Source organism: Herpailurus yagouaroundi, unplaced genomic scaffold, assembly GCF_014898765.1.
Source record: "Herpailurus yagouaroundi ecotype Mexico unplaced genomic scaffold, PumYag 160, whole genome shotgun sequence".
NCBI lineage: Eukaryota > Metazoa > Chordata > Mammalia > Carnivora > Felidae > Herpailurus > Herpailurus yagouaroundi.
The window spans coordinates 8,438,886-8,459,791 of NW_024412401.1; the positions used below are offsets into that span (position 1 = coordinate 8,438,886).

Here is a 20,906-nt window from a genome sequence, read left to right on the forward strand (position 1 = left end):
CTCTGCCCCTCCCCTGTTCACACTCTGTCTCTCCCTCTCTCTTAAAAATAAACATTAAAAAATTTTTTAATAAAAAAAAACATTTAAAAACATGTTGACAGTTAAAAATTATTTTCGAATTAGTTCTCCATTTTCATCCCTCAAACAGGCAAGTATTCCCCCATGAACGATTCCTCAGTATTAAACTCTTCTCTTCACGAATCTGCGTGCCATCCTTGTGCAGGGGCTGTGCTTCATCTGCTATGGATCGTTCCAATTTTAGTCTATGCGCTGCCAAAGCGAGCACAAACTCTTCTCCAAGAACAGCCAAGTTGGACCGGAATTTATTTTAATGCCCGCAAGGAATCATTTAATTTTATATATATTAACATTCAAGGATGTAATTATTATATTAGTTTTATCGATACCAAGGAGATCTTTGCAGGAGAAAGAAATAAGCCCATGGTTGTACTCCACATAAATGCAAAATGGTTTTTTTTCCCCCTTCCTGGTGTAATTGGCATCTCAACGAGGGGTTGGCTTTTAAGCCACACCACATTCATAAATTTAAAAACACAATAAACATAGAGCCAGTTGAGTGGGAAATGCCTATACTCAATTCGTGCCAAATTATTAGCAAGCTACTTAATTAATGGGAGACTACCACTAACCTTTTGTCCTCCAGACAAAAACTGGGCATACGTGAAAACAATCATTTTTCTCTATATACACCACACTTACTGTCAAATGTTGAATACTATGGGCAACCACACCAAAAATTATATTCAGAAGAGCCTACTCCCTTGCTTCTCAGAGTGTGTTGTCCAAACCTGGGAACTTGTCGGAAATAAAAAACTGAGACCCCACCCTAACCTACTGCATCACGACCTACCTTGACCAAGATGCCTGGGTCACTGAACTGCACATTAAAGTTTGAGAAGCACTAGAAGGCAGCAAGAGAAACCATCATCCACATTCTAAGTTGTGCGAAGCTACAGAAAATCTAGTCAGCAATGAATACATCATTCCCAGACCTTGTGGGTAAATCTTTTAAGTGAATCAAGCCTTTCCACAAAGGTTAAAAACAAAAAACAAAAACGCGTGTGGCTGATGCTTCACCTATTAACAGCACCTTCACTGCACTACCAGAACTATGTATTTTTTAATAACATGCTGAAAATAGGTACATCCGTTCTCCTTGTCTATTAAGAAAGCATTCTTGCTAAAGAACCTTCCTCTCCTTGGGGCGCCTGGGTGGCTCAGTAGGTTAAACATCTGACTTTGGCTCAGGTCATGATCTCACGGTTCGTGAGTTCGAGCCCCTGTTTCGGGCTCTGTGCTGACAGCTCAGAGCCTGGAGCCTGCTTCAGATTTTGTGTCTCCCTTTCTCCACACCTCCTCTGCTTGTTTTCTATCTCTCTCTCTCAAAAATAAATATTAAAAAAAAATTTTTTTTAAGAATTTTCCTCTCCTTTTCAAACCTAAAATGGGTCTCGTGAATGAAATCTATTTCCAATGGTTCCAAGTTCCAAATGTTATAGGAGTTAAAGAATTTTAAAATAAGAATCATAACTGACCAATATCAGGAAGCATTTATGCACTGCACAAATGAGTTAAATATGTAGATTTGAGACAAATACATAGCCTCTATCATAGTCCCTGGCCTCACTGTAGGTAGTATGTTATACCTATAACAAAGGGTCTTCACATTTTCAAGAAGGATTTTCATCAGAAAATATCAATTCAGAAACTACTGGGAATTTATCATACAATTTGACTCACCAATGGATAATTTATACAACTTTCTAGAGGTGTATCGAAAATGTAACATGGGACACCTGCACTGGCCTGTGCTCTGTTAATCTACAGATTTTTAAACAAGATGCTTCTATAAGGACTTCAACTACAGCCTACCACAAAAGTGCTCTGGGAATAACTTTATCCCTCTACAATCATAGCCTTGTTCTAAACAGAGCCCTTAAGTAAATTAAATCTTTAGAAAAACACACTTTTTTTGTTTGTAAAGAAAGAAACATTTCCTGAATGCCAGAGAATGTTTCCTTGAGAAACTGTTTATGTTACTGTGCTGAAAAGGTGTTTATGTTGCTATAAACACCTTCCTTGTAAGAGGGGATGGAGAGTCTGCCTATTGTTTACATTGTAATCAGGCCTGACTCTGAAAAGATCTACCCTTATTCCTCATGCCTGGACTAACTCACTACATTCTGTCCCAATTAGATCACTCTCAAAGATATTCTGTATTTGTCTAGCATAACTGACCCATCACATGAGAACAGGGGAGCCTAAATTCCTAATAAGTACTACACTCACGAAGGCCACTAATTGGCAGGTTGTGGCGGTTTGTACTGTGTCAAGTTTCTTAAGGAAAAACTACATTTCCGGGATTCTCTTCCCTGTGTAGTCCCAGCTTAAAGTTAACCAAAAGCAGAATTTGCACAGATTTGGATGCATCTGTTTGGATTTGGAAGTCATTACTCTCAAGGTGGTCATGGTTAGTATAGTGACCAGACATGGCTATGTAGGTGGGTTTAAGCTTATCTTTGCTCTTCTCAGATCCCTATCCACCTTTCCAAACTGGCCCTGTAGGTCAACAACAACTCCAGGCCAACCCAACAGACACAAAGAGGGGGTAGTTACACAGAGGCACACAGAGGCACAGGCTTCCTGTCTCATGCCTGGCTTTTCAGACTCACTAGTACGGGGCTCCAGGGATCCTCCAGTGTGCTTCCTGGACCTTCATTTCCAAAGCTCCTACCATAAATGTTTAAGGTTTAATTTCTATAATAAATCCCTTAACCCCATAACCCATCATAGTCTTCTGTGATTAAACCTCAACTGATTCTAAAGGTTTGGTTTACTTGTTGGCTCTAGATTTAAATGTTCTCTTGTCATTAAAGACGGTATATTCAACAATAAACAGCAAAGCAAACTGCACCTGCTCACGCTCAGCTGATACCTGTTAGTAGAATAGGGCCCGGAGCTTAAACCCCCTTCTTAACCCTAATTTTTTCCATAAAACTTTTCTTTTTGTTCTGGCTTTATTGAGACATAATCGACAGATTAAAAAATCATATATACATGATGTACATAATTTGATGTTTTGATATAAATATACACCAAGGAAACCATCACCACAATCAAGATTATATGAACAAACCCATCAATCCTAAATGTTTACTCATGTCTCCTTAAAATCTCACCCCTCCGTACCCTGCCCTACCTCCCATAACCACTGATTTTCACTGTCATTACCATTACTTTGCACTTTCTAAAATTGTGTGTATCTACATATGGAGTCATACAATACGTACTCTGTTGGGGAGGAAGCTGGCTTCTTTTACTCAATATAATTATTTAATTATTAAGCTTCACCCATATTGTTGTACATCTCAATAGCCGATTCCTTTTTATTGCTGAATAGTATTTAATTATACCACAATTTGTTTATCCACCTCCCTGCTGGTGGACACTAGAGTTATTTCCAGTTTAGGGCTATTACAAATAATGCTCTTATGAACATCTGTGCAAAAGTCTTTGTATGGAGATATGCTTTCAAATCTCTTGGGTAAATACCTATGAGTAGAACAACCAGGTAAGTTATATGCTTCATGTTTTAAGAAAATGAAAAACCGTCTTTCAAAGTGATGATACCATTTTAAGTATTGACCAGCAATGTAGAAGAGTTCCAGCTGCAGGGCACTTGGGGGGGCTCAGTCAGTTAAGTGTCTGACTCTTGGTTTCAGCTCAGGTCATGATCCCACAGTTCATGGGTTGAAGCCCCGCATCAGGCTCCGCACTGACTGTGCAGAGCCTGCTTGGGATCCTCTGTCTCCCGTTCTCTGTGCCTCCCCTGCTCGCTCGCTCTCTCAAAAATAAACTTAAAAAAAGAAAAAACCTTTTAAGAGTTCAAGTTGCTCCATTTCCTCATCAGCATTTGGCATGGTCATTCTTTTCCATTTTAGCCACTGTAGCAATAGTGCAATAATATCTCATGGCAGTTTTAATATGTATTTTCCTAATAACCAGTGATACTGAGCATCATTTCATGTGCTTAGTTGACATGTGTAGATCTCCTCTGTTGAAGCGTCTGCAAATCTTTTGCCCATTTTAAATGGCTGTCTTGTTATTGAGTTGTATATTCGTTACACAGTTTAGAGTCAAGTCCCGTCAGATATATGGTTAGCACATATTCTCTCCCAGCCTGTGGTTTATCTTTTCATGTTCCTAACTTCTGAAGAGTGACATTTTTTCACTGTCTCAATCCAACTTTAGGCACTGCATTTGTTTCCAAGGGCAGCCATAACAAAGTACCAGAAACTGGTTGGCTTGAGACAACAAAAATTTAATGTTTCGTGCTACAAGACAGAAATCAAGGCATCGAGGTGTTGGCAGGGCCAACCTCCATCTGAAAGCTCTACAGAAGAATCCTTCCTTGACTCGTCTAGCTTCTAGTAGCTGCTGGCAATCTTGCATTCCTTAGCTGTGGTGACATGACTCCAATCTCTGTCTTGTCTTCTCATAGCTTTCTTCTCTGTGTCTTTCTGAATCTTCACATTGCCTCCTTGTAAAGACACAAGTCATTGGACAGGGCCCACATGAATCCACCAGGATCTCTGCCAAAGACCCTATTTCCAAATAAGGTCACGTGCGCTGGTATGTGAGCATTAGAATGTCACCCTATCTTGGGGCACCTGGGTGGCTCAGTCGGTTGGGTGTCCGACTTCGGCTCAGGTCATGATCTCACAGTCCGTGGGTTCGAGCCCCGCGTCGGGCTCTGTGCTGTCAGTTCAGAGCCTGGAGCCTGCACAGAGCCTGGAGCCTGCATCGGATTCTTGTGTCTCCCTCTCTCTCTCTGCCCCTCCCCCACGCATGCTCTGTCTCTATCAAAAAACGAATAAATGTTAAAAAAAAATTTTTTTTTAAATAAAAAAAGAATGGCATCCTATCTTTTGGCAGGGGTCAGATTCAACCCATAAAAGGCACTCGGATTTTAATATTTAAAAAAGCACACTGAACAATAAATTATTCAACATAAATTCTGGCCTCCTTGGCATTGCCTGTTTTTGCCTCATTCACAGTTCCCAGAGAGATATCCCCAAGCTCATTTGCAGAATTTCTTGCCCATGGCCTTACTTCCCCAAAACAGATTCTCTGTAATGTAGTCAGTTTAGTGTAAGCATCTAAAGGGGGCTAGCCCCCTCTTTCTCAACTATTAGGTAAAGATATGGGAAAAGGAAAAAAATTCTGCTTACGTGATTTTCTCTTTTACAATCTCCCCTCCTCGACCAATCCCCAACTAGGGTATGAAAGTTTTGGGGAACAGGCTTAGGGCAGTGACAACTCTAAATCTGCACTCAGAGATGCTTCTAATACTAGCCCTGTCTTCATCAATACCACCTAGAAGAAAATGCTTCCCCAAAGAAATATGTTGTAATGATCAACTGCTGAGTAAATCACCCCAAATTTAGTTTGAAACAACAGCCATTTTGCTATCTCTCGTGGTTTCTGAGTCAGGAATTCGGGAAGGCTTGGCTGAGCAATTCTCGCTCAAAAGGTCTTATGTGGTTGCAGTCAGATGGTGGCTAGGGCTGGAACAGCTGGGGTCCAGGGCAGCTGGACATCTCTCTGAAGGGAGTTCATGTTCTCAGGGCCTTTCCATGTGCTCTGCACTCACAACCTGATGGCCTCGGGATAGACGGACTGCTCACACGGTGGCTGCGGGTTTCGCAACAAAGCATCACATTCCAACAAACAAGGAGGAAGCCACATAGCATTTTGTGATCCGGCTTCAGAAATCACCTAGAATCATCTCTGCAGTTCTTTGTAGGTGGAAACAGTCACGCAAGTCGACTCAGCTTCAAAGGGAAGAAATGTCACCCCCGCTTCTTGATAGGAATGTAAAAATCAAATTGAAATAAGAACATGTGTAATGGGAGATAATGCTGTGGAGATGTTTGTAAAATGCCGTGTACCCCAGAACATACCTTCCTGGGGCTGTGAGAACAGTGAAATGCCCCATACAAATGAAAGGTCAAGAATGAGGTATATACTAAAACCCCTAGGGCTCAATGTTTTCCCCATTCTTGTTTCTGCCAGTGCTCTTTGCTTTCTTTCTTGACTAGTTACAGCCTAGTATACACTACTGACTTAGATACTCAGGTGCCCCGTGTTATAAAACGTAGCGTCAGAAAAATTACTTACCCCAGCTCACACAGAGAAACTGAGAGCAATCACTTCTCTCTCGGCTGTGTCATGCGCAACCCATTCCATTCCAACATTCTTCCTTACAATCAGGGCCCAGAAACCTAGGCTCTCCTCTTAGCCCTATCAGTAATTATTAAGAACGGGACACCTGGGTGGCTCCATTGGCTAAGCATCCAACTTCAGCTCAGATCATGATCTCAGGGCTGGGTGAGTTCAAGTCCAGCATCAGGCTCTGTGCTGACAGCTTGGAATCTAGAGCCTGCTTTGGATTCTGTGTCTGCCTCTCTGCCCCTGCCCAGCTCTCTCCCTCTCAAAAATAAATAATGAACATTTAAAAACATTTTTAGGGGTGCCTGGGTGGCGCAGTCGGTTAGGCGTCCGACTTCAGCCAGGTCACGATCTCGCGGTCCGTGAGTTCGAGCCCCGCATCGGGCTCTGGGCTGATGGCTCAGAGCCTGGAGCCTGTTTCCGATTCTGTGTCTCCCTCTCTCTGCCCCTCCCCCGTTCATGCTCTGTCTCTCTGTGTCCCCAAAATAAATAAAAAACATTGAAAAAAAATTAAAAAAAAAAACATTTTTAATAGAAATAATTATTAATAACTATTTATAAGCCAAGGTTTCAAATAATTCTTTCACTGGTTCGAAGTTAATTTCTCATGGAAACACACACACGCGCACGCTTTCCTTAGCCAAAGGTGAACGTGTTTTGGATAACTCACCAATTATGGTCCATGGTGTCTATTCACTAGTTTGAGGGCCAAGGAATTATGATATTTCCCTTTCTACTTCCATAAGTCATGGTAAGCCACAAATCCTCATTTAAATACGGCATTTTTAGGTACTTCATTTACTTTAAGATTCACTCATTCTCTATAAAATGGAATGGAAAATAAACTAAATTCCATACAATAAATATTTATGGAACACCAACTGCATGCCAGGCCTTCTGCTATGTGCTAGATGACAAAGATGAGTAAGGCACAGTCTCCTGCTTCTTACACAGCTAAGCATCTGACCATGAAGGCAAATTTACCAACAACCATTAAATAACCGCATCACGGGCAAGCCTTCATCAAGGGCTTAGGAGACTCCGCTACATTCACACACAAAAGAGACTACCTTTAAGGAAAAGTAGGTAAGTACTTGCCAAGAAGAAAATGAAAGGTGCTCGTTGTAGGCAAAGGGAAACACATAAGCAAACAACCCAGGGTATAGCAAATGTATAGCTTGATAAGGAACTACAAGTGAACTTGACATCTGGTTCTAGGCATCTGGCTGTTTGTGACCAACCTGAAGGTGAGAAAAGTAGGCAAGTGCCAGCCTGTGATGTTCCTTACAGAGTACTGTTAGGAGTTGAATTCTATAGGCAATAGACAGCCACCAAAAACTTTCTTCTTTTTTTTTTATTTTTATTTTTTTTAACATTTATTTATTTTTGAGACAGCGAGAGAGCATGAACAGGGGAGGGTCAGAGGAAGAGGGAGACATAGAATCCGAAGCAGGCTCCAGGCTCCGAGCTGTCAGCACAGAGCCCGACGCGGGGCTCAAACTCACGGACCGCGAGATCATGACCTGAGCCGAAGTCGGACGCTTAACCGACTGAGCCACCCAGGCGCTCCCCAAAAACTTTCGTAAGAGGCACAAAACTTGAGGACACCCATGTCTTCAGAATGGGAACGGGGCACAATGTAAAAAGTGGTTTGAGGGAAGGAAGTCTGGAAGCAGGAAAAACCACTAAGTTTAGGCGAAACAAAAGGAGGGACCAAGAACAGAGTAAACAAAACAGACGCAAGAACCTCCAATCTGGTGGCTGATACATTGAACCAGGGCTGGCAGGGAGGGGCAAGGAATCAAAGCATCCTGTCAGAATGAGAATCCACAGAAGCAGGTGAGAAGCATGTGTCAAAGTCAAACAGATCAAAGGCTAAGAGAGGAAATAAACCAAGACGACAGTGATTTTAAACTTACTTTCTGCAGGAAACTTGGCTAATTACAGAACAATATCCATAAATGGCATACGAAGTGACAGAATATGAGCTGAGTACACAATCACAAACCCAAGGTGTGTGGCTTTTCATCCTGGTGATCATCTTAGTCCCCTCAGAAACCATTTTTCTCTCCTATGACAAAACGGGAAGGTAGAAACCAGAGCGCCTGAGACGTCACGGAACAAGAAACTTTAGAAACAAAGTTGTAGAGAGAAATAACAGAATAAAAATGGAATCTGTACAAAGTGCACATATATAATAGCGAAACCTAACAATGGGCAGAGGATAAGGTTCTGAAAAGGTTAGCCCGTGTGCTCTAAAGGAACACCTTTCCTGTTACAGCAATTCCTCGTGTGCTCTTACCTTGGCTGTAGCACTGTTTCCTAGGCCTCGCTTGAAGATGCCAGAAAGGTCCACGGTAAAATGCACTCCTCTTACTACGGGCAAGAAATGGGCTTATTTGCACCGACAGTAAGGTTGATTTTGTCTCATCTCTTTCGCTTCTGCATCCTCACCACAGGAGGCTTGTATTACAGGTTAGCATGAGGCCTGCCGTGTAACATTAGACTGCCTCCAAGCATTAAGGGTTCACGTTTAGCTACAAGCAGGAGATGCCACCTATGCCTGACCCCAGCTCAGCCACTTCTCAGCTCTTCTAACGTGATTGGAAATGTCCTGCGTGGTCCATCTTCACGTTCCCCAAGAAAACAAGGAAAACACGCATTTCTATGTTGCCATCTCTGAAAACTGAGGGACAGCGTTCACTCTTCCAAAGTCACCTGGCCTGTTTAGACAAGGAGACTGGTGCGCATTCTGGGGCCACTGGTTAGACCACTGGCTCTCCCTTGCCCCTGCAGCCTCTCCATCCTGAACATACTTTCCAGAGCCATAACCATCGAGTAAATACTATTTTTTTTAACTTTTAAATATTAAACAACCATACAAAGCCAGTCTTCAGTGAAACATGTTGTTGGTATAAGGATACAGATTTCTGGCTTTGAATCCCTTCCAGTTATTATGCATTCCAAATCACATGCCAAAATTTTAATGAACTTTCAAATTTACATTTATGAAAACAGACCTTGGCACACATAAATGGGCTATTTTGCCATATCACTTTTCAAAAGGTGCCTCGTAGCTGAAATGATTCTGAGCTGTCTTCCATCATTCAAGATGAACTCTACAAAAGAACTAAGTGTTCTTACTTTTACACTAATTTATTCTACATTGGTTTTACTCAGCATATGGTAAGCATATGGGAAAAAGAAGTGTATCTGGAAGCTGTTAGAACTGCATGTAATCAAAATTTACCAGTAGAAACCTAATTTGATTAATTGAAAATTAAAGTAGCAGTTAATCACTTGCTATTTAAGAGCGAGGGGGAATATCACTTAAAAATGAATCCTTCACAAACACACAAAATTAATTCTCTTTGTTGCAAATCAATACTTACTAATCAACTGGTGGTAGCAAGAGTACAAGGCACCTTGAAGCCTTCATTCAACAGTGTAGGGCCATGAGGCTTAACGCTAAAGCGAATAGTAAATTTTAAGGACAGTATCTACTTTTGGCCAAGAGTCCTGTTTCTTAAAACATCACTCGAGCAGCTAAGTGATCTTTAAAGGGTGGGGGGAAGGGACAAGTGGAGTTCAGGCCAAGTTTTCCACCCATGCTTAGCTCTAAATTTGAGTGCCTACATACAATCTACAAATTTATATAATGTGTTAGTTCAGCAACCTATCTCTTACTTTACAAGGTATCCAAAGAATATCAGCATCTGATGAAAACTAATGATCTGAGGGAATATATCCTAAGCCTAAAATTGCCTGCTCCAAGTGACCAGGGCCTATGGTCAAAACTTCTATGATTTTTTTAAGAATGGGCAATGGTATCACTATAACAAGATATTTATAGAAATATCAAATCTTACATAACCTTTAAAGTTTGCCTTAAAACCCAGATCCTTATGTGTTTCCTCCTTCCCTCTCAAATCTCTGGTGTAACACAGTAATCAAAACCAAAATTAATCTCATGTTCAAAGCTAGCGGATGATTTCCTAGGATTACCCAATTTCCTTCTGCCCACGCAGGCAAGATTTTGCTTACTAACTATAGCAAGTTCATTGTCTTCTTCAAAGGCAGAGCGGCAGTATTAGAAGAAAATTAACCAATCACATAATACTATGCAGTCTATTCCTAAAATGAAAAAGAAAAAAAAAAAAAACCCTCAGGCAAAACAATAGATAAGCCAATAGGCTCAACATTTTAAATGCTGAAATCATAATCATAATAAAATAAAATTAAAAGGAAACGTACATTTTACAACAACATATCATCAATCCAAATGAAGTATGCCTAATATCTAGGCTAAGCATTAAAATATAACACATAAAAAAAAAGAATAAAAGAAAGCAGCTTATATGGGGAGAGAAGTAGGCATACTAAAGCTGGCAATTAATGAGGAACGTTAAGATATTCAAATTTACATTGGCTGCTGCTTAAACACAAAAGGGAGGTTCTCTGCAATGTATCACAGTAAATTATTTTAGGCTCTCCTACTGACCAGAATCACAGTACCACGCTTTTGAGATTTCTTTAAAGTTAAAATATTTGCAACTTCCCTGTCATAAAGTGCATTAGTACTGGTCTCACGAAACCCCAGGTAAAGGCAAAACCTACAGAATGTTTGAAATGCACAAGTAATAATGACAACAGATCTATTCCCTTACCTTTCCCCACATTCCACCCTTCCTCCTTTATAAAGGAAAATATCTTCAGTCTTATCAGTTTCCTTCCACAAACACTCTGCTTCGTGTATCCTCAGGAGGCCCATCCACTAAAGGCAGAATGAAAGTGTTTACAGATGGTAAAGAGAGATAGAGGAGGACACTACCCCAGAGCCAGCACTATCACCCAAGGATCTAGAGAACTAAAGAGAAGAAATTCTAGTCAACAAAACCCCAGTCATGGCTTTAGTGAGGAACTGAAAGTAAATCTTGGAGGTAAAGAATGAAGAAGACAAAAGATGGTTCAAGATTCAGGCTATAAGAAAGGATTGGACAGATAAGCACCAAGTACTGCTTTACAAAGTCAGACTACGTGCAATTCAAGTTCATAGAGACTAGCCTCTTGAATTAGAAAGAACTAAATAAAACAAAAAAGTATTATATGTTCTAAAAAAAAAAAAAAAAAAAGTCTTTTTTTAACCTAGGTGGCAAACTATGTATCTGGCACGGTCACTAAAATAAATATAAAATAAATATATAGACCCTAGAGGCTCAGCTTTTTAAAAAATGGCCAAGGCAAACCTTAAGGGACTCAAATACAGAGAACAAACTGAGGGTTGATGGGAGGTGGGAGGGAGGGGAAAGTGGGTGATGGCACTGAGGAGGGCACTTGTCGGAATGAGCACTGGGTGCTGTATGTAAGCCAATTTGATAATAAATTGTATTTAAAAAGATGCCCAAGGATCCCAATTTACTGTACTCAAATCCTTTCGAATTTATGGCATCACTAATTCATACACCTGTCATCTCTGTAGCCTCAAGGGAATGAGCAACCAAAAGAATGCTACATCATTTCATTTCAAATAGTTTTATTTTAAAACTCGGGTGATTTTTTTTGTTGTTGTTTAGAGGGTTGGTGAAAACATGACAATGAACTACCAGCCAAAATAAACCAATGGGAATTATAAGAGCTAGGGCTCTGCTCTTTCCCTGCTGGAGAGGTAACTATTGTATTAAGCTTCCTATTTTCCCTTGTATACACAGTGCCCATGACAGTTCACATTTTGTGAAGATCTAAACGAACACCACGTCTCCTTAGGTCCATCAAACTCTCTCCATTCAGAGTCTAGATTGGGTGCCCTTAACATCTAGTGGCACAATCGCTGAAGCCTACCTAAGCTGGTGATCTATTTTTTAGCGTGTTCATTATGGGCAGTATATGCATTAAAATTTGTACTGAAAGGTGTATTTACTCTGCTTAAATTTCAGATGAATATAGTAAGAAGAAGTGTCCACTGCATTCTTTGTAACTCTCCTTTATCTCTGGATAAAAGTAGGTATCACTCTCTACCAGTACCTAGTCTGAGTCATTTTAACACCCTTGTTGGAGGGTTGTTTCTTTTCTACCTTGCTTTTCTCCTGAGACAAGTATTCGTTAGTATCTACACTTGAGATTTTTGGTTGTTGTAAGCATAAATAATTGAAATACTGTGTGTGATGGCCTGTCAAAAACAGTTCACCATGGCAAAACTGTAATTATACCATAACCCAAATATAACTTGTTATGTACACATCAAAGCATCTTTCACGAGCAGAATAACTTGTATCTTATATCCACGTGCATCTTTGAAAACAGATTACAATTATGTTTCATCAATGCCACAGATTGTTTTACATTCTGCTATGTGACTTATGTTAACTTTTACTGTAAAAAGAACTATCCATCAGATACAATGGCCAGGGTACAGAATTTTAAAAAGAACTGAATTTGAACCTGATATGAATTACTTACAGACCTGGGGAGGCCAGGTGGCTTCTTCAAAGATTGGGGTTACCAACATTACTCCTTATTTATCTCAGGTAAATTATAAGGATCAAATGCAAAATGTGTTATATACCCTAAATTCCTATACAAAACCATAAAGAAAAGGTCTGACAGATTGTATTATATAAACATTTAGGATTTCTGTATGGTAAAAGACAAAGGTACCACTATGAAATGAGTATCTAGAAGAAAGTAATTGCAAAACAGATCTGACAAAGGATTAATACCTTTAAGACCCCCAACAATTGGATGTACAAAAGAACCCAAGAGGAAAAAAAATGAACAAGGAATAGAAGAAATACAAATAAATGAAAAACAAATGAAATGGTAATCAACCTCCCTGGTAAGCAGAGAAATGAAAATAAAAGATGAATTTTGCCAAAAATTGGGGATTGTTAATACTCAAAGCTGGAAGCACTGTAAGGAAATGGGCATTTTCATACACTGCCCTTTCTTGAAGTGGGGGGGGGGGGGGGGGGTGGCATATGTAAGTATATCATCTTCTAGAAAGATGTATGGTGAAATGTTATTATTTAAATATTAAAAGCCATCATCCTTCCATCAAGGAATCCCACTTTCAACATTTATTCAACTGAACTATAAACACCAGTATTCAAAGATAATATACTCAGGATACTTCTCCATCACTGTTTTAGAAGAACAAAAACTGGAAATGTGATTATCATCAATAGCATAAAGTCTGAATAAATCAGTTGAGTCTCTCTTAGAATATTATTTAGCCATTAAAAATAATGAATTCTCAGGGCACCTGGGTGGCTCAGTCGGTTGGTCATCCAACTTTGGCTCAAGTCATGATCTCAGGGTCCGTGGGTTTGAGCTCCACGTCAGGCTCTGTGCTAACAGCTCAGAGCCTGGAGCCTTCTTCGGATTTTGTGTCTCCCTCTCTCTCTGCCTCTCCCCCCCTCGTTCTCTCTCTCTCTCTCCCTCTCTCTCAAAATGAATAAACATTCAAAATGTTTTTTAATTATTTAAAAATTTTATTTATTTATTTATTTAATTAATTAATTAAAAAAATTTTTTTTAAATAATGAATTCTGGGGATGCCTGGGTGGCTCAGTTGGCTGAACCTCCAACCCTTGACTTCGGCTCAGGTCATGATCCCAGGATCGTGGAATCAAGCCTTGTGTTGGGCTCTGCACTGAGCACGAAGCCTACTTGGGATTCTCTCTCTCTCTCTCTCTCTCTCTCTCTCTCTCTCTTTCTCAAGCTAAAAAAAATTTTTTTAAAATATGAATTGTGAGAAATGGGTAAATTCCTAGAAACACATAATCTTCCAAAACTGAATCTGGAAGAAATTCAAAATCTGAAGAGACCAATTACTAGTAACAAAATTGAAATCGTAATCAAAAAACTACCAAAAAATAAACAAATAAAAGTCCAGAACTGGATAGATTCACAAGTCAATTATACCAAACATTAAAAAAAAAAAAAAAGTTAACACTTATTCTCCTCAACCTACTCCAAAAAACAGAAGAGGAAGGAAAGCTTCCATATACATTCTACAAGGCCAGAATTATCCTAATACCAGAACCAGAGAAAGACACCCAAAAAAAAACTATAGGCCAATATCCCTGACACAAAAATCCTCCACAAAATATAAGCAAACTACACTCAACAATACATTTAAAAGATCATTTATGGGTCAAGTGAGATTTATTCTGGGGATGCAAAGACTGATTTCTAAATCACTCAATGTGATAAGACTACATCAACAAAACAAAGGATAAAAATCTTGTGATAATCTCAATAGATGCAGAAAAAATCATTTGACAAATTTGAACATCTGCACATGATAAAAACTCATGACAAAGTAGGTTTGGAGGGAACATTCCACAACATAATAAAGGCCATATATGAAAAATCCACAGCTAACTTCATACTTAATGGTAAAAATTTGACAGCTTTACCTCTAAAATTAGAAACAAGATAAGGATGTCCACTCATAACACTTTTATTCAACAGAGTACTGAAAATCCTAGCCACAGTGATCAAACAAGAAAGAAGAGGCATATTAATAAAGGAAAAGTTAAATTGTCACTATTTGCAGATGACAATAACACTATACACAGAAAATCCTAAAGACCCCATGAAGAAACTACTAGAGGTAATACAAGAATTTAAAATACTGCAGGATAGGGGCGCCTGGGTGGCTCAGTCGGTTAAGCGTCCGACTTCGACTCAGGTCACCATCTCACGGTCTGTGAGTTCGAGCCGCACGTCGGGCTCTGGGCTGATGGCTCATAGCCTGGAGCCTGCTTCTGATTCTGTGTCTCCCTTTCTCTCTGCCCCTCCCCCGTTCATGCTCTCTCTCTGTCTCAAAAATAAATAAACGTGAATTTAAAAAAATAAAAAATAAATAAAAAATTTAAAAATTTAAAAAATAAAAAAATAAAATACTGCAGGATACAAAATTAATACCCAGAAATCAGTACCATTTATATATACTAATAACAAAGTAGCAGAAGGAGAAATTTAAAAAGCAATTCCATTTACTTTTTTTTTTTAAATAAGTTTATTTATTTATTTTGAGGGAGAGAGAGAGCATGTGCAAGTGAGTGGAGAAGGGGCAGAGAGAGAGAGGGAGAGAGAATCCCAAGCCGACTCTGCACTATCAGTGTAGAGCCCAATACACGGGCTCGAATTCACCGGAAGTAAGATCATGACCTGAGACCAAATCAAGAGTCCGATACTCAACCAACTGAGCCACTCAAGCACCCCTCCAAAAACAATGTATTTACAACTGCACCAAAAAAGGGGCACTTGGATGGTTCAGTCGGTTGAGTGTCTGACTCTTGATTTCAGCTCAGGTCATGATCCTAGGGTTGTGGGATTGAACCTCACATTGGACTCTGTGCTGAGCATGGAGCCCACTTGAGATTCTCTCTCCCTCTGCCCCCCTCCCCACTCACACTCTCTCTGAAAAAAACAAAAAACAAAAAACAAAAACACCAAAAAGCATAAAATACCTAAGAATAAATTTAACCAAGATCACAGTGAAAGTCCTGGACTTTGATTACGATAAAACACTGATGAAAGAAACTGAAGATGACACAAACAAATGGCAAGATATTCCATGTTTGTGGATTGAAAGAATATTGTTAAAATGTCCATGCCACCCAAAGCAATCTACAGAATCAATGCAATCACTATCAAAATACCAATAGCAGTTTTCACAGAACTAGAACAAATAATACTAAAATTTCTAGGGAAGTACAAATAGCCAAATAGCCAAAGCAACCTTAAAAAAAAAAAAAGCAAAAAAGAACAAAACAGGAGGTATCACAATCCCAGATTTCAAGATATACTACAAAGATGTAATAATTAAAACAGTATGGCCCTGGCATAAAAACAGACACATAGATCAATGGAACAAAATAGCCAGAAATAAATCCACACCCATATGGTCAATTAATAAAGAAGGCAAGACTATACAACAGGGAAAAGACAGTCTCTTCAATAAATGATGTTGGGAAAACTGGATAGCCACGTGTATAAGAATGAAACTGGACCACTTTCTAACACAACACAAAATAAACTCAAAATGGATTAAAGACCTAACTGTGAGACTTGAAACCACAAAAATTTTAGAAGAGAGCACAGGCAGTAATTTCTCTGACATCAGCTACAATAACATTCTTCTAGATATGTATCTTCATGCAAGGGAAACAAAACAAAAATAAACTACTGAGACTACATCAAAATAAAAAGTTTTTGTACAGCGAAGGAAACCATCAACAAAACAAAAAGGCAACATACTGAACAGGAAAAGATATTTGTAAATGATATATCCAATAAGGGGTTAATATCCAAAATACATAAAATTCAATACCAAAAAGAAGAAAAAGGAGGAGAAAAAAAAAAAAAAAAAACCACCACCAACAATCTGGTTTTAAAATGGGCAGAGAACCTGAATAGACATTTCTCCAAAGAAGATATACAGATGGCCACAGACACATGAAAAGATGCTCAACATCATTAACCGTCAGGGAAATGCAAATCAAAACCACAATGAGATAGAACCTTACACCTGTCAGCATGGCTGCAATCAGGAAGGCAAGATATAAACAAGCACTGTAGAGGATGTGGAGAAAAGAGACCCTTCGTACCTTATTGGTGGCAATGTAAGTTGGCACAGCCACTCTGGAAAACAGTATGGAGGGTCCTCAAAAAATTAAAAATAGAACTGCCATATGAGCCAATAACTCCACTACTGGGGATTTACCCCAAGAAAATGAAAGCACTAATTCAAAAAGATATATATGCACCCTTTTGTTTATGGCAGCGTTATTTATAATAGCCAAGATATGGTAACAACCTAAGTGTCCATCAACAGAGGAATGGATAAGGAAGATGGGGTGGGCGGCAGGGAGGGAAGTGTCGACACACATACATACATACAATGGAATACCGTGCAGCCTTAAAAAAGGATGAATTCTTGCTATTTGTGGCAACGTGGATGGACCTAAAGGGTATTGTGCTAAGTGAAGTAAGTCAGACCGAGAAAGACAAATATCAAATGATTTCGCTCGTATGTGGTTATCTCAAAACAAAAAAAGGAATAAACTAACAAAAAGCAGAAGCAGACCTGTAAATACAGAGAAAAACTGATGGTTGCCAGAGGGGAGGGGAGGGGGGGTTGGATAAAATGGGAGAAGGGGAGTGGGAGATACATGCTTCCACTTATGAAATGAGTAAGTCATGGGGAGAAAAGGCAGAGCATAGAGAATGCTAGTCAAGGATGCTTTAGTAGTGCCGCATGGTGATAGATGATAGCTTCACTTGGGGTGAGCCCAGTAGAAGGTACTGAGAAGCTGAGTCACTATGCTGTACTCCTGAAACTAATAGAACATTGTGTGTCAACTATACTCATAAACAAAAATTTTTAGGAATTCTGTATCTCTGCATCTACTGACCTATAAATATGTCCAAAATATGTTTAACTAAACATGGAGAATCATGTAAATGGTATTAATCCAGTGTTGTAAAATGTTCATTTTTTAAGTTTTTAAAATGTGTCTATTTTATTGACCGTATGAGAAGGATGGAGGTAACACACCGTAATGTTATTATTGATCACTACAAAGAGCTGATCATAGAGGGGCTATGTGTATTTATGTACACACAAATGTAAAGAGGGACGTTTTGATTTTTTAGGTGAATAATTTATAAAAATTAAATGTGTTACTTTTATAATTAAAAAAAACTTCAAGAAAAAATAACTTATTAAGAACAAATGAAACTGATCATATCCCATACTGGAAAGAATACATACATATAATGTAATAAAAAATAAACAGGGGCGCCTGGGTGGCTCTGTCAGTTAAGTGTCCGACTTATAATAAAATAAGTTCTATGCTGGATACCTTGCAATACACTATTCCCCTATCACAAACTATCACCAGAAATGTGAAACAAAAAGGGGGGGGGGGGTGTAAACTATAAATGCATCACTTATAGATGCATTCATACCAAAGATGCTTATGTACACCCACATACCCTCTAAGGAGAGGCAAAGGTTAAAAGAGAGGTTGGGGTGCCTGGTGGCTCAGTTGGTTAAGCATCCGACCTTGGCTCAGGTCATGATCTAGGACTCCATGAGTTCAAGCCCCACTTAGGGCTCTGGGCAGACAGCTTGGAGCCTGGAGCCTGCTTTGGATTATGTGTCTCCCTCTCAGCCCCTCTCTCGCTTGTGCTCTTACGGTCTCTCAAAAATTAGCACTAAAAAAATGTAAAAAAAAAAAAAAAAGAGAGAGAGAGAGAGAGAGAGAGGCAGGTTGAGGGCACAGGATGGCAACAAGAGGCACAAGAGACATTAATAAATCAATCGCCTCCCCCTTCTCTGTGTTACTGAGGGCAGCCTCAGAATCCCGCTACCACCCCAGAGTTGTAAAGCAGAAGAAACCTATCTTCTTACCCTGGCCCAGAAATGCAAATGGCTGAACTTGTTGGAGGAAAAGAGCTTCCAAGTCTGAACCAATGATGAGACACACACCTCTATATATCCTTTCTTACCCCACTACTTCAAGAGCAAGCTTTCACAAGTATTCCTTCAATAAATACTACTAAAATACTCACTTTTTTTGGTAATGTTTACATGTATATGTGTGTGTGTATGTATGTGTATGTGTGTATATATATATATATATATATATATATATATATCAATCATTTATTGTCAAATTGGTTTCCAAACAACACCCAGTGCTCATCCCAACAGGTGCCCTCCTCAAGGCCCATCTCCCACTTGCCCCTCTCCCCCACCACCCATTGACCCTCAGTTTGTTCTCAGTATTTAAGAGTCTCTTAGGGTTTGCCTCGTTCCCTAAGATACTCATTCTTGATCCGCCTCCAAGAAAGACAGCAACAGTATAGTTATAGGGATCGGGAATAAGAGATGTCTCCCTCTCTGGTGGCTGATCTGAACTTCCATTAAATACATGCTTTCACTCCATAATAGATTTTTGTTAGAAGTTTTATCTGGCAGCAGCATACCAGCGTGAATTGGTGACATCAGACACCTGCCCATTCGATAGGTTGGTATGGTCTCCTTACCTTAAACCAATGGTTCTCAAATTGTGACCTCAAAACCAGCAGCACCAACACCACCTGGGAACTTGAAATGCAAATTCTCAGGCCTCAACTAAAAATGAATGAATCAGAAACGTTGGGGGAGGAGTCCAGACCATGTTTTAACAAGCTTTCCAGCTTGTTCTGATTCTGATACCCACTAAAGTTTCAGAACCACTGCCTCAAACCAGACATGTAAAAACAACACCCATATGTACAAATGTTTCCATCCCGCACACCTGCAAAGTTTACAGTAACGCTGCTGTTTGAACAGCCTCGCAGGTAACATCGTCTCTGAGTAAAGTTCATTTGTTATTTTTGATTTTTTAATGCAACCGATTCCGTTTGCAAGAAACTTCTGTTCCTAGAAGTTGGTAACTGAGGTTACTAGGACAGCTATAACCATCACCAAAACTGCTTCTAACTTCACTGCCACAGAGCACAATACATGACCAATTCCTCTCTGGGACTTAAGTATGTAGCATGCAGAACTTGCCTTTTGGCTGGAATGCCTGTTTTTTATGGCGCTTGCCTTTTTGCATCAGCTGCTGTAAAATGACTTTACTTAAATAAATACACACTTACATACAATACTGTATAAGACAGTTCAATAAACACAGATGATACAACATCTACTATACATAAAACACCACATTAAAATACTATACGTAAGACAGCAAGTAAGGCCCTGACTTCAACAAATGTACAAACTGGTTGGAGAATACCATGCAGAATGTGACAGAGACTCATAGCTCTCCACCAAAATCCGTTCCTGCTTCCCTGCTGCACCAACTCCCCAGCGTCCTGTGCAGTAGAGTGGTTGTATGAATGGCTCTTGGCAACAGAATGTGAGAAGTGATACGCGACTTTGGGCATCTTAGACTTTAAACATCTGATACGCTTCACCTGTCCTGCCCCCCTGAAACCGAGACCTGGTGGCCACAGAGCTTCAGTCAACAATGACAATGTGCCAACACGACAATGACAACAAGGTGTCAGGCATGGGGGCCAAAAGCCTCGGAAGGAACTGGGATGTCTGAATAAACATAGATCCCCCAGCCTGGATATTTACCAGGACTTGCATAAATCAGAAAAACATCTTTGTTATGCATGTCACTATTTTCTTAAGTCTCTTTATTGTAGCAGCCTAGCATAATGTGACTCATGAACCATACAAATCCTTATAGACTGAGGAGTATGCTGTACGTAGGGGCTAAGACACGTGCTCCCCCCATACAGGGGGTACTGGAGGGAAAACAAAAATGGCTGGAGCACAGTAGAGGACTAGATTGTCCTGTGTTTGCCCCCTTCCCAACCCAAGAAGAGGGAAGACTCTAGAGATTGTGGCATTACTTTTCTAGGGAACTAGTTTCTGCGTCTGGGGCTATGAGTCATAATGCCATCCACAGAGATTTCAGTTTGATGGCCCTACTTAGTTGTGTCTCAGTGAGCACTGAGACTTCTGTGGTTCAGAAACCCTGAAGAAACTTCAGACTATACACTCAAAAAACTACCACGCATGTGCAAAAAATGTTCTCACACAGAAAAAGTTCCACACTGTCTCAAGGGGCCTGTGC

General features: G+C 39.7%; 1 protein-coding gene and 1 non-coding gene across 3 annotated transcripts in view; both read right to left on the minus strand.

Moving 5' to 3' along the window:
* MLLT3 (MLLT3 super elongation complex subunit) overlaps window positions 1-20,906 on the minus strand; it is a 292,829-nt gene that overhangs the window by 178,685 nt on the left and 93,238 nt on the right. The window lies entirely within an intron of this gene.
* On the minus strand, window positions 179-286 carry LOC121035212 (U6 spliceosomal RNA). The gene has a single exon (XR_005792799.1). It is a non-coding gene; the product is annotated as a U6 spliceosomal RNA (small nuclear RNA).